The sequence below is a fragment of the Coenobita brevimanus genome, chromosome 82, assembly GCF_032717465.1.
Source record: "Coenobita brevimanus isolate Jiangsu-jjx chromosome 82, ASM3271746v2, whole genome shotgun sequence".
NCBI lineage: Eukaryota > Metazoa > Arthropoda > Malacostraca > Decapoda > Coenobitidae > Coenobita > Coenobita brevimanus.
In genome coordinates, this window is record NC_137035.1 from 20,260,326 (window position 1) to 20,272,900 (window position 12,575).

The window sequence follows — 12,575 nt, forward strand, 5'->3', positions numbered from 1 at the left end:
TAAAATTATCCTCTCTCCATTTTGAACTCTGAATTGTAGGAAGTGAGTAAACTCCAGAATCAGATGCTAGTCACGAGAAAATGCCACGGGAGGGACGCAAAGCTGCAATTTTGTCTTTCCGCCGCTCAGCTACGTGAAATAAGCTTCAAAGGTGAGAAAATCTGAGCCACGTTGAGGTGAAAATGTTGTAGCATCATATTCCAGTGCTTATCTGTTCTCATAATTCAGCATTCATGATGGAGGGATGGCAAAAAGAGCATAACACATTTCTCACCACCATTAATTAATCTCCTTATTGCATCTCTCCTCCTAAGGCATTATCACCAGCCTTGACACTACGCCTTCAGCTGTGTCCACACCACTGGCTTCCTCCTCCTGCCCTCACCTTCGCAATAGGAGGACGTCACTGTGTAGCTTATTTTTACTACTTCCTTATTTCATTCACCTTACGAAACATCTCCCGTACTGATGGGGTTAAGGAAAGCTGCACCAAACAACTTTAGTCTGAGAGAGAGAGAGAGAGAGAGAGAGAGAGAGAGAGAGAGAGAGAGAGAGAGAGAGAGAGAGAGAGAGAGAGAGAGAGAGAGAGAGAGAGAGAGAGAGAGAGAGAGAGAGGATCGTTGCTAAGTGGTAATAATTTAGTGTAGGCCTTCATTCTATCAGTAAATATAATATCATGTTATAACTGCCACCACACACGAACATTAAAGTCTTAGGATTTCCAGGCAGGTTTATGCCATGTTTGTGTAAGATTTCTTCCCCTGTGGCACTCTGTTTGACTCCTGTTTTTCTTTGTCTGTTTAAGGCTTTTTGCTGCCTGCCTAGTAAACGCGTGTATGTCCAAGAACTTTGTATTTCTTACTGCTTTCTGGGATAGATTTATTTTACATTTAGGCAGAGTGGACGTGAGGACAGATTGGCCTACATCATTCCTCTTGCCTACATCATTCCTCTGCAGTGTAGGGACGACAGAAAAGTATTATATTTTAGATGCGTCAGGCGATTTCATTTGACTGAAGGAAACCGTCTTTCACAACGGTTGACTGACTAGTGTAGAAGGGGTTAGTGGAAGCTATATCTAGTCCCTCTAAAAGTCTCTTAGTGGTAGTAGTCAGCAGCAGTTGCAACACTAGACTCATCTAGAAGTGAACATGGTGAACTGCATACCGAGGCTGCCCTTCTTCCGCAGTCCACCATCACCTTCCGCGTGATAGGGGAAGACCTAAGGAACGTTCGTATAACCAGGTAGCTCCACCAGCCGGTCATACTAGTGCCACCAAATGAAGGCGTCCCTTTCCATCACCTTGATAAGTCTTTCTTCAACTGAATGGCGCCAACTTACCCTAACGTACCACAATGTCAAATGGTTTCTTCTCATCCTCTTTCCAAGAATTTTTAGATGTTTCTTCAGTGACCTTTATTCAACATATGTGGGATCGGGTCAAGATGGATGGGATCAGGGCAACATGGGTGGGATTGGGTCAACATGGGTGAGATCAGGGCAACATAGGTCTTATTGTGTCTTTATTTGTCACTAATAGTAATTGAGTTTTTAAAAATCTTTAAATATCCTCTCTCCCTCCCTCCCTCTCTTCCTCTCTCTCTCTCTCTCTCTCTCTCTTTCAAGTGAACAGTATATGCATGTGGTAACAGATAAACAAATACTGCTGGATGTCTTACTGAAGGGTATTTTTCATCATGAGTCAGTATACGTTTGTGTGTGTGTGTGTGTGTGTGTGTGTGTGTGTGTGTGTGTGTGTGTGTGTGTGTGTGTGTGTGTGTGTGTGTGTGTGTGTGTGTGTGTGTGTGTGTCGGAGGGTATATACTGTACACCTTAACTGTGTATGCATGTATGTCAGATTGTGTGGCCTTATGGTGCGTGCATACCAGAGGATATTTTCATGTAAAATTTCTAACGTTGTTTTATGAAGTTGCAAGTTTCTATATGCATCAGTATATGGAAGAACTTTCTAAAATAATTATTCTTATATATCTTGCATTTTAATCGAGATGGAACCTGACCTAAACAACCAAGGCTAAATTAATGTAACGAGGAAAGATGATGATGATGATGATGATGATGATGATGATGGTGATGATGATGATGGTGATGATGATGATGATGATGATGATGATGATGATGATGATGATGATGATGATGATGATGGTGATGACGATGATGATGATGATGATGATGATGATGATGATGATGGTGATGATGATGATGATGATGATGATGATGATGATGATGATGATGGTGATGATGATGATGATGGTGATGATGATGATGATGATGATGATGATGATGATGGTGATGATGATGATGATGATGATGATGATGGTGATGATGATGATGATGATGATGATGATGATGATGATGATGATGATGGTGATGATGATGATGATGATGATGATGATGATGATGGTGATGATGATGATGATGATGATGATGGTGATGATGATGATGATGATGATGATGATGATGATGGTGATGACGATGATGATGATGATGATGATGATGGTTTTGATGTCCACATCCCACCTCACTACTCATCACACATACGCCCTTTGGTCACTCCTCTATTACAACAGTGACTCGGCAAACCATGATCCTTCCTTTGATAATTGGACCAGAATTTCGTAGCTAATAAATATTTTGTAGTGTTCACCTGGTTCTTTTTATGCAATGAAAATAGAGCTAAAGGCTTATAGTGAGTAAAGTTATTCCCTCCAAGTAAAAAAAAAAAAAAAAAAAAACACAAGGTCCATTCGTTTCGAGATGCCTGGACACATTGCGTTTCAAGGAGTGGAGGTCATAAGCAGAGGGCAATACAATCTGAGGAGGAAGGTTCCAGAGTACATCAACGCTGGATTCACCCCTTCAGCCCGAGGACATCCCATATACAAAGTGGTCCATAATTAACGCTCCATTCGACACTCGCCTGTTGGTTGGTACCTTATATGTGGCCGGGACGACCCAGTCTGCTGGTGTGGGCGTGGGTTTGGCAGTGGAAGTACGGTAGATGATGGATCAGTGATGCAGGGTAGACACAGACAACACCACTGAGCCGTTCCCGCAATCCACAAGAAATCACTGAACAGAGTGGAAGGGGAGCGTCATATATGAACCGCCCTGTATATTTAACTCTTGCGTGGCCAGACGATTTATTCATCTCCGGAGGCATCCTGGGCGTAAAGTGCTGAACACCAAATTAAACTTGTCTGGTTAAAAAGATCCTCTCCCAACCTGAAGAATGTCGCTTGCGTTATCGAGAAAATTATAACATAAACGACATCGTTGTGAAAAGACGTTCAGACTTAGGGTCGTATTATATGTGGCTTTGGACGCTGCGTGACACCGCTTCCTTAGCTACTGATTCCACATATTGTACACACTGCAATCGTAATGGCCTCTTGTTTATTTCTACCCGCGACGGAAGCCGACAGGTCTTTAAGTGGTACACCTGGGGATTCTTTTTCCCCTCAAGAAAATGTCGAATATCTGCTCGTGTAGAGGTCTAAACGATTTGCTTAAGAAATACAAAGTTGCTCAGTTTGAAATTTTGAGCTGATTTAACATGTAAGCCGTTGCGTCAGCTGACGCATCAGCTGACTATTGGGCGAGTTTCAATTTCGGCTACAGGGAGGCATTTCAGCGACTTTCTTATGAAACACAAATTTGCTCAGCTTAAAATTTTTAGCAGATATGACATGCCAGCTGTTGCATCAGCTGATGCATAGTTCTGCCGCAGGTCTATGAAGACAATATCTTCTTGTTAATTTAAATAACGTCCGTATTAATGTGGTATAAGATGCACACAAGGGAATGCTGAAGTGTAATATGTCATATGAATGGCTAAGGGTGAGGTGCTATACAGCCTCTTATACCACCTGGAATCCGCACCTTAGTGTACACCGTAGGAAATACACACACTGTGAACCTTAAATGTATGTGAACCTTGTAATGATTTTGATAATAAGGGCCACATCCTGAAAAGCGGCAATATCATATTCCATTTACACTGTGCCATAAACTGCCATGCCTTCATTATAAAGGTTGAGTTGTAAGACTGCATTAGCACCAGAATATGATGTCTGTCACGAAGAAGAGCTGAGGAAAGGACGCAGAGCCGTAGTATTGCCTTTGTGTCGGTGAGGTATGTGAAATAATCTACAAAGGGGACGGTAATCTGGAGCCAGTTAGAATAAAAAGAGTACAGTAGGTTATCCTAGTAAACAGCTGTGCACTCAATGATGTGACTGATAGGTGAAAGCCCAAGTCAACACTGAGTGAAGCAATAACATTGTCTGAGGCAACAAAGACACTTAAAAACGACCATTACGGATAATCGAGAGAGAGAGAGAGAGAGAGAGAGAGAGAGTGTGCCAATGCCCCCCCAGTGACATCATGGTGATTCTCATATATCCTAAGCAGTACAAGGAGGTCGAGTTTTTTCTTACCCATATGATGATGAGGGATGGTCAACCTCCCCCCCCCCATGGCACTTCTAGTCCTACACGTATTCAACAGGTCTACGAAGAACTGTTTCCCTTTATCTGTCCTTCCCACTGCCTATGACCTCCAATCTTTAAACAAAATTTGACCAAGCATCTCGAAATGAAAAAGATCATGAGTCTGGCTTTCTTTTGTTTATTTTTTTCTTCAAGGGAACAACCTGGGACACTATCAGTCTTTGGTTCCTTCTTTCCTGCATAAAAAGAATAACATAATCTAGCGGTAACATAAATTAAAAGAGTACAGTATAAGTCACTGCTGAAAGGGCTAATGAAGAGTTGCAACTTTTACTGTCCTTGGCCATACCGGAACGAGTGCCAGTCATGGGGGAGTAGGTAAGAGGGTAGGTAAGTAGGCAAGTAAGCAGGTAGATGACTAAAAAGGAAGATAACTAGGGGGAGGTGGTAGGTAAGTACGTAGATAGGTTAGGTAGGTAAGTAGGAAGCTAACTGTGTTGGTTGGTAGACAAGAAGGTAAGCGGGGGAACGGTGGTAGGTTTGTAGGTAGGTAAAAAGGTAAGTAACAAGGTAAGTTGGTTAGTGGGTAGCCTGCCTCATAAAACCTTTCATTTCTGCTAAATTCCCTACCTTCCTAACCAGCCGTCAACCTCCCTCCCTCTCTGTTTACTTACCTACCTGCTGATCTGTCTTTCTCCCTCCTACTCAGTGTTTACCTCTCTCTCTCTCTCTCTCTCTCTCTCTCTCTCTCTCTCTCTCTCTCTCCCTATCGATCCCTCCTTCCCATATCTCCTATCGACCCACCTACCAACCTACCTACCTACAAACTACTAACTTATCCACCTACCTACCAACCAATCATCGTCTCCCTACCTTCCAACAAACCTGTTTTCAGATGCTTACCTGCCTGCCCGTAAGTATGACCTTCCATACTCTCTCTCTCTCTCTCTCTCTCTCTCTCTTGCATCAGTCCATTTATATATCTATCTATCCACCCACCTATCAATCAATGTCTATCTATCTGTCTATCTGTATATTAGTGCGTATATCTGTCCATCATTCTACCTATCTATCTATCTATCTATCTATCTATCTATCCGTATCACATGCACACATATCCTCAATCTCATAAACGCCCCAATTAATCTCTTCACCACGATGACGCCTTCTTCCACTGCGTCCTGTGCATGGCCAAGCAAGTCTATCCAGCCTGGCAAACACCTTTCATATATCTACTTTGTTTTCATTTGATGGAACTGGACCACTTTCAAAATTCAAATACCAAGTCGAGGGTTCACGCAATTCAATGATACTCCTTGGTTACTAGTCAAATCACCCCCCCCCCAATCTGACTATACTCTGTTCACATTAGGCGTAGAATTCCCCTCTTTGTATATTGAATGTTGTGCTGCAGAAATAGACCAACACTAGAATATGATGCTAGTCACGAAGAAGTGCTACGGGAAGGATGTTGAGCCATAGTAATGTCTTGTTCTACCAGTGGGTTAGGGGAAATGAGCTGCGAAAGGACGGAAATCTACGTATAGTTAAAATGCCAACCACTACCCTTGGCCAGAAACGGAGCTGAAAGGGGTTACGGATCTCTGCCAGGTTAGAGTGGACGTAGTATAGTGAAGGGGCCAAAATAAATGCTGCCAATGTCCTCATAATTCCATGGGGAACAAACAAACAAACAAACAAAAAGTCTAAGAGAAGCAAAATCCCTTGAAAAAAGAAAAAATAGCAGGGTAACTAAAATGGCCGATCAGAGATAAGAAAAAAAATGTCAGAGGAAGTCAGGAAATCCCAGGCAAAGTAAAGAGAAAAAGAAAGGAATCTTAGAACCATTCAGATATCACAGCAAATTTAAAAAAAAAAGGTAGACGAAGTAAAAAGACAAATAAGGAAACGTCGAAGCAAGTGAAAAAATGGTAGGTATAAAAAGTTAGAGGAAGTAAAAAAAAATATTAAGCCAAGAAAAAATATCAAGCAGGTAAATAGACAAGATAGAACGTAAAATGTTAGTGGAAGAAAAAAAAAAATCAAGGCAGCTTACTATATGCGTACGTCAGGCAATGAAGAAAAAGGGAAGTGCATGAAAGAAGAAAGTAAAAAGATAAGAAATGTTATGGTGAGCCAGGATTAGATATTACAACACCAGGAATGTAACTATACTGTAGTCCTTTCACCATAACCTGGCCCACATTTTCGTCCTTCTGCAGTTTGTTTCACGTAGCTCAATGGCAGATGAAGATAATACTAATGCTTTGTCCTTCCTATTGCTCTTCCTCTTGACTAGTATCAGAGGAGGAAGTGTAGGGAGGGAAGGAAGAGAAAAAGGGGATAGGAGGGGCAGGGAGTTAAGAGGAGGTGAAGGGAGAGAAGAGGAGGAGAAGGGAGAGAAGAGGAGGGGTGGAGAGGGGACAGGAGGGATGGAGAAGGGACAGGAGATGGAAGGAGAGAAGAGGAAGGGGAGAGAGGGGAAGGAAGGAGGGGACAGGAGGGGGAGTGAGAGAAGAGGAGGGGAAGGAAGGGGACAGGAAGGGGAGGGAGGGAAGTTAAAATGAATGACCCACAGGCAGGTAATTAAGTAACGAGGCAGGTGAGTAGGTGCGTAGTAAGACAGATAAAACTTTCAATCCTTTCTGCAGGAGAGGGTTGAAGTAGCCAGAACAAAGATGGATGAAGTGGTAGGGAGAAAGGGAGTGGAGGGAGAAGGGAAGGATGGAAGGGGCGGGCGAGGAAGAGAAAGGGAGGGGAAGATGACGAAGCAGAGGTGAAAGAGGAAAGGGAGAGGGAGGGAGGGAAGATGACGAAGCAGACAGGAGGGAGTATGAGGAAGCAGAAAGAGAGAGAGGGAGGGGGGGAGTGAAGATAACAAAGCAAAGACAGAGAACGAAAGGGATAGGGAAGGATGATGGCAAATCGGAATGAGAGATGGAGAGATGGAGGGAGAGGAGGAGTGAGGGAAGATGATCAAGCAGAGAGAGAGGGAGAGATGGAGAGACGGTGGAGAGATGACAAAGCATCGAAAAGGAGGAGAAAAATATAAGAATAATATGATTACGGAGAAGAAAACACGAGAGAGAGAGAGAGAGAGAGAGAGAGAGAGAGAGAGAGAGAGAGAGAGAGAGAGAGAGAGAGAGATGAGGGTGCTAAAGTTGAGAATGTGCTCCTTTCTTCTTGCATCTCTCTCTCTCTCTCTCTCTCTCTCACACACACACACACACACACACACACACACACACACACACACACACACACACACACACACACACACACACACACTGCTACTACTACTACTACTACCACTATTACCACAACAACAACTACTACTACTATTACTTCCCCGGTGGTGTGTCATTTAATGCTCCTCATTTTCACGAGTTTACAATAAAGAACCAGAAATTAAACGTAAAAACACCCCAACAAATTAAAAGTAAGAGAAGCAAGGAAAGATAATAATAATAATAATAATAATAATAATATTAATAATAATAATAATAATAATAATAATAATCGAAGTTTACCTACGCGTTAAACACTGAATATTTGAATGGACTGAAAAGGAATTCTAACTTTCTGTATATTTATAGTTATTTTCATTTGACCAAAAAACTAGTTGGGCGAGAGTGGAGGGAAAGAATGAGGGGGAAAGAGGGAGGAAGGAAATGCAAATGGAAATAGAAGAGGAGAAAGTATGCTGGGAGGAATGTGAAATTTAGAGAGAGAGAGAGAGAGAGAGAGAGAGAGAGAGAGAGAGAGAGAGAGAGAGAGAGAGTTGGAAGACATAGATACCGGTACGCCAGATATAATAAAAGTTAATGGCAGAGAAAGCAGGAAAGAGAAAGTACGAGAGTTGGTATGTGAGTAAACGATAAAGTAAGGAAAAGAAAATGAGAGTTGGTAGGGCAGGAAATGAGCCCGTGAGTGGAGACAAGAAAATGACTATTGGTAAGGTAGGAAATGAGACAGCGAGTACGGAAGAAGGTGTGAGAATTGCTAGGGTAGGAAAATGAGCTGGTAAGTATGGAAAAAGAAAAGTGAGAGAACTGACAGGGTAGGAAATGAACCAGCGAGGAAAATACTTGCTGGGGGAGTGAAGGTGGGAGTGGTTAGGGAGAGGCAGGAAGGGACTGGATAAGCTTTGAGGTGACTGAGGAGTTGACACAGAGATGGTCGAGTGGTCTGGTGATGCAGGAGAGGTTTGCTGATCACACGGGGTAAAGTTAAGCCTTGGGGGAGAACAGTATAGTTGATGATTATGGTACATGTCTGGCATTTATAAATCACTGCTGACTGCACTCTATAATGCGGGATGCAGGCTAATATTAAAAAGTGTTCCGTAAATATTCGTAAGGTAAAAAAAAGAATAAAGGGTCTTGTCTCGCCTACGCTTACTCAGTTTTAATAATCTGACCATAGGTGTGGAAAGGAATGGCAGAGGCGTGGAATGGAATGAAAGGGAAGGATTAATGGAGGTAAGCGAACCGTGGTAAGAGGAATGACTAGAAAGGTTTGGGATGAAAGGGTGTGGTGTGTGGAGGGACCGGCACCCTTCCTTCACCCCTCTTCTCTCTCCCCTCTCCCTCCCCTACCATCCTTCAGCCCGTCTCCCCTCACTCCTCATCCCTCACCACCCATCCTTTGGCCCATCTACCCTCACCCCTATCCCGTCACCTCCCACCCCTCACCCCTCTAGCACAAACACTCACCACCTCACTCATATTTTTACACAACCTGCCAAGACTCGGCCCCAGTATTGCCCAACTTCTCTTTAGCATATCCTGACATTATCCTGGTTTTAATATAATTTCTCAAGGGGAATATATAATGGAGTTCACAGCCTCCACACACAACATGGCGTTCAATGTGGCAAGAGTTAAATTTACTGATTCAAATAATGGGGCCCGCGAGGCTTTTAAGAAATTTTGAGGTTACTCCAGGCCTATTATAGAGTAAAAAATGCCATATCGAAGTAATTCCAATTCCCAGCCCATTACGGAACTATGAATACTGACAAGCTTGTAGGTTAATTATAAGAGAGATCATTTTCACCCATAAGGTCTTCAGTAATCGCAGCTCTGTAACGGGTAAGAATTGAGCCCACATTGATATAGCATTTTCCACTAAAAATCTGACCTAAAATAACCTCCTCAAGTATTAAAAAAATCTCTCCGGACTCCCTGTATAAAGTATGATGCAAGTGAAAGTCCTCAAGCAAAACATGGTCTTTCACTCCTTCGGCAGAGTGGCCTTTTTATGGTTTATTTCTGATGCTGCCACATGATTCTACTCAACTAAGGGTAAACGTTTCGAACTGGGGGGAGTTAGATAGATAGTTAAGTAGATATAGACAGATAGATAGATAAAGACAAACAGACAGACAGATACAGATATATGTAGAAAAACGGACACATAAATAAATAAATACATAAATGAAGATAAACAGGTATAGACAGACAGACAATTGGACAGACAGATTGACAGATACACAAATAGTGATAAAGACTGACAAACAGACAGACAGACAGAGACAGAGGTACAGACAGATCAATAATTTGTTCACCGCAAGTTAAAAAATACATTACTTGAAATGTGTGTAGCTACAGTGAAATGATCCACAAAGCACATAACAGAGGGGGAGCTGACGAGGAGCCTTTACGCGTTGTGTACCCTGGGAGGAGCAGCTGCAACGTCCACCCGGGAACCAAACGCCATAAATATTTCCCTGCACCTCGCCGTGGGTCCGACCCTGGTTTGACACTGTCTACTACAAGGGGGTGTCTGATCTCCACATGGAGAATGCACTGTATGTACTGTGACCTGTAGGACGGCTCCACATAAGCAGATGCTTGCCTGTGGTCGACGGGTCTGATCGGCCAGACACACAGGGATGAAGCGAGAGGAAGAGCAACAACTAACAGTTTCTATTCGAACCCGAAAGCAATAGCTTGGGGATATTTTGAATATTACGAAAAATACAGAGCTAAAAGCGACAGTGTACGGCTGATTTACAGACAAGGCACAAAATCCTCCTTTATTTTTTCAGGCCTGAGAGGCGTGTAGTGTAACTCTGCGATCCAGTTCCTGTGCCGTCACTCCCTCAGCCCTCCATTCACTCAATATTTGCTCCTGTGTCCTACTTTTACCTGCCGAAAATACAACGAAAGTCAATACAATCTACATTAACCCTTACGGTACCATTAGTGTGCACCTTTAGCCCTACCTAACATGTCTGTCTGTCTGTCTGTCTGTCCTCGACTCGTGCCGCTCAGACTTTTGGACAAGGCTTGTTTCCCCCGTGTCTCTGATCACCAAAAGGCTGAGGACCTGCATGTAGTTGTGGTAGCAGCTATGCCCAGGTTCATCTGAAACGTGAACCCAGTGGACTGCAGGCTGAAGTTGCCCGCCCCCCTCTCGTCCTCCTTGTAGTGTCATCCTTCTTTCCGGGGAATACGGAGGAGATCTGAGGGACGTTTGTATAGCCGGGCAGAGGAGCCGTTCGGTTATATCGGTCCCACAAACACTTGGCCCTACAAATAAGTGTAATATCGACTACTGTGAACCGTATTCTGTGGGATAACTTAGAAACAAATACTTTCTGCTTTAATGACCATCGTGTAGTCAGCAGGCATTACACTTGGCCTTCTTCTTTAGTTGGTCATGTGCAGGGTGGTCCGTATGTGTCGCTCCACTAGGAACTTCCCTGCCGGTACCTTATGTGTTGTTGGGGACGGCTCAGTCTGCGGGTGTGGGAGTGGGTGTGGCAGTGAGTAATAAGTGAGTAAATTATACAGGACAAACAATAATACTCACTGAGGAATCCTTGCTGCACACGGGAAATTGCCATGCGGAGTGGGAGAGGAATGTTATATGTACACCACGCGTACTGGTCTCTTCGTTTATCATTTATTTACTCGCTCCAGCATCTCTCACTCCATTTGCATACGGAAAAACCGACAGATAATTTGAATAATAAAAACATAACTAGAAAGCGTTTGAATCTAACCCTACGAAGATCCCTCACCCTCTCAGCTCGGTTGATGTCCATGTGTAGTCAGACTAAGGGATCGATCTGATTAGTAACCAAGGACGCTCATTTCTACGTCATTAACTAAAGCTTGGCAAACTTCACGCAACCACAGCTTAGTTGGTATTTGAGTTTTGGTAGTGGTTCAGTTCCTACAGATGAAAACATACCTGAACCTTCTTTCACGGGCCTTCCTTTCAAAACCTCTCATGGTCGCCAGATTGATAACCCCAGTATTTTATTCCAACAAACGCCAGATGATTTTATTCAGCTAAGATTGGGCTATGGGGGTCTGAGTGTTAATACTGTCACTGCCAACCCTCTCACAATCGGGGCAACCCTAGTACATAATTCTAGCTAAAGTCACACAAGTTGCAAGAGATTCCTTGAGCCTTAGATATGTGGCAGTATTGAGCCTCGTTGGTTACTAGTCAAGCCAGCCCTTCAGTCTGACTACACTTGGCCAACAGCGTCTGCGTAAGATCATTCAACACCACCAACCACAGGAATATCGAACCATTTCAAACACGCACAAGCAGAAACAGTAGAGTTATCACTGCATTTCGCCGGTTATAAATTTTCTTCAGGTGGAACTGGGACGAAAATTGTTTGGCTATATAAGGAGCGAAGAAAGGAGTGTCATTACAGTGGCCCCAACACTCTACGGTCCGCCATTATCCCCCGCACCATCACTGCTCAGGGCGGATCCTGGCCTTCATTATACGTTGACCTATACCGGTAGGTAAAGTTATTAACATACTAATGATCAGCTTCCTGTCATATGCAAGACTGTGCCTGTAGGAAGGACATGACATACGAGTACAAAGGAAAGCAAACAGCAACAGCCCTTGTGATCCTTTTCGAGGTTATTCTATCAGCTGACGCAAGGCATATAATGACTAAGATATTCAATTCTATCAGGTGACGATAAGGACTGAAAAGCAGGAAGGCTCCCCACACTCACCTAGCCCACATTAAGAAACTAGTAGGAAAAAGTTGTTGCCACTGAACATTCAAGATCAAGAGATGGCAATTTGAAGCCAAGTTAAAATATAAAAAGGGTACTGGT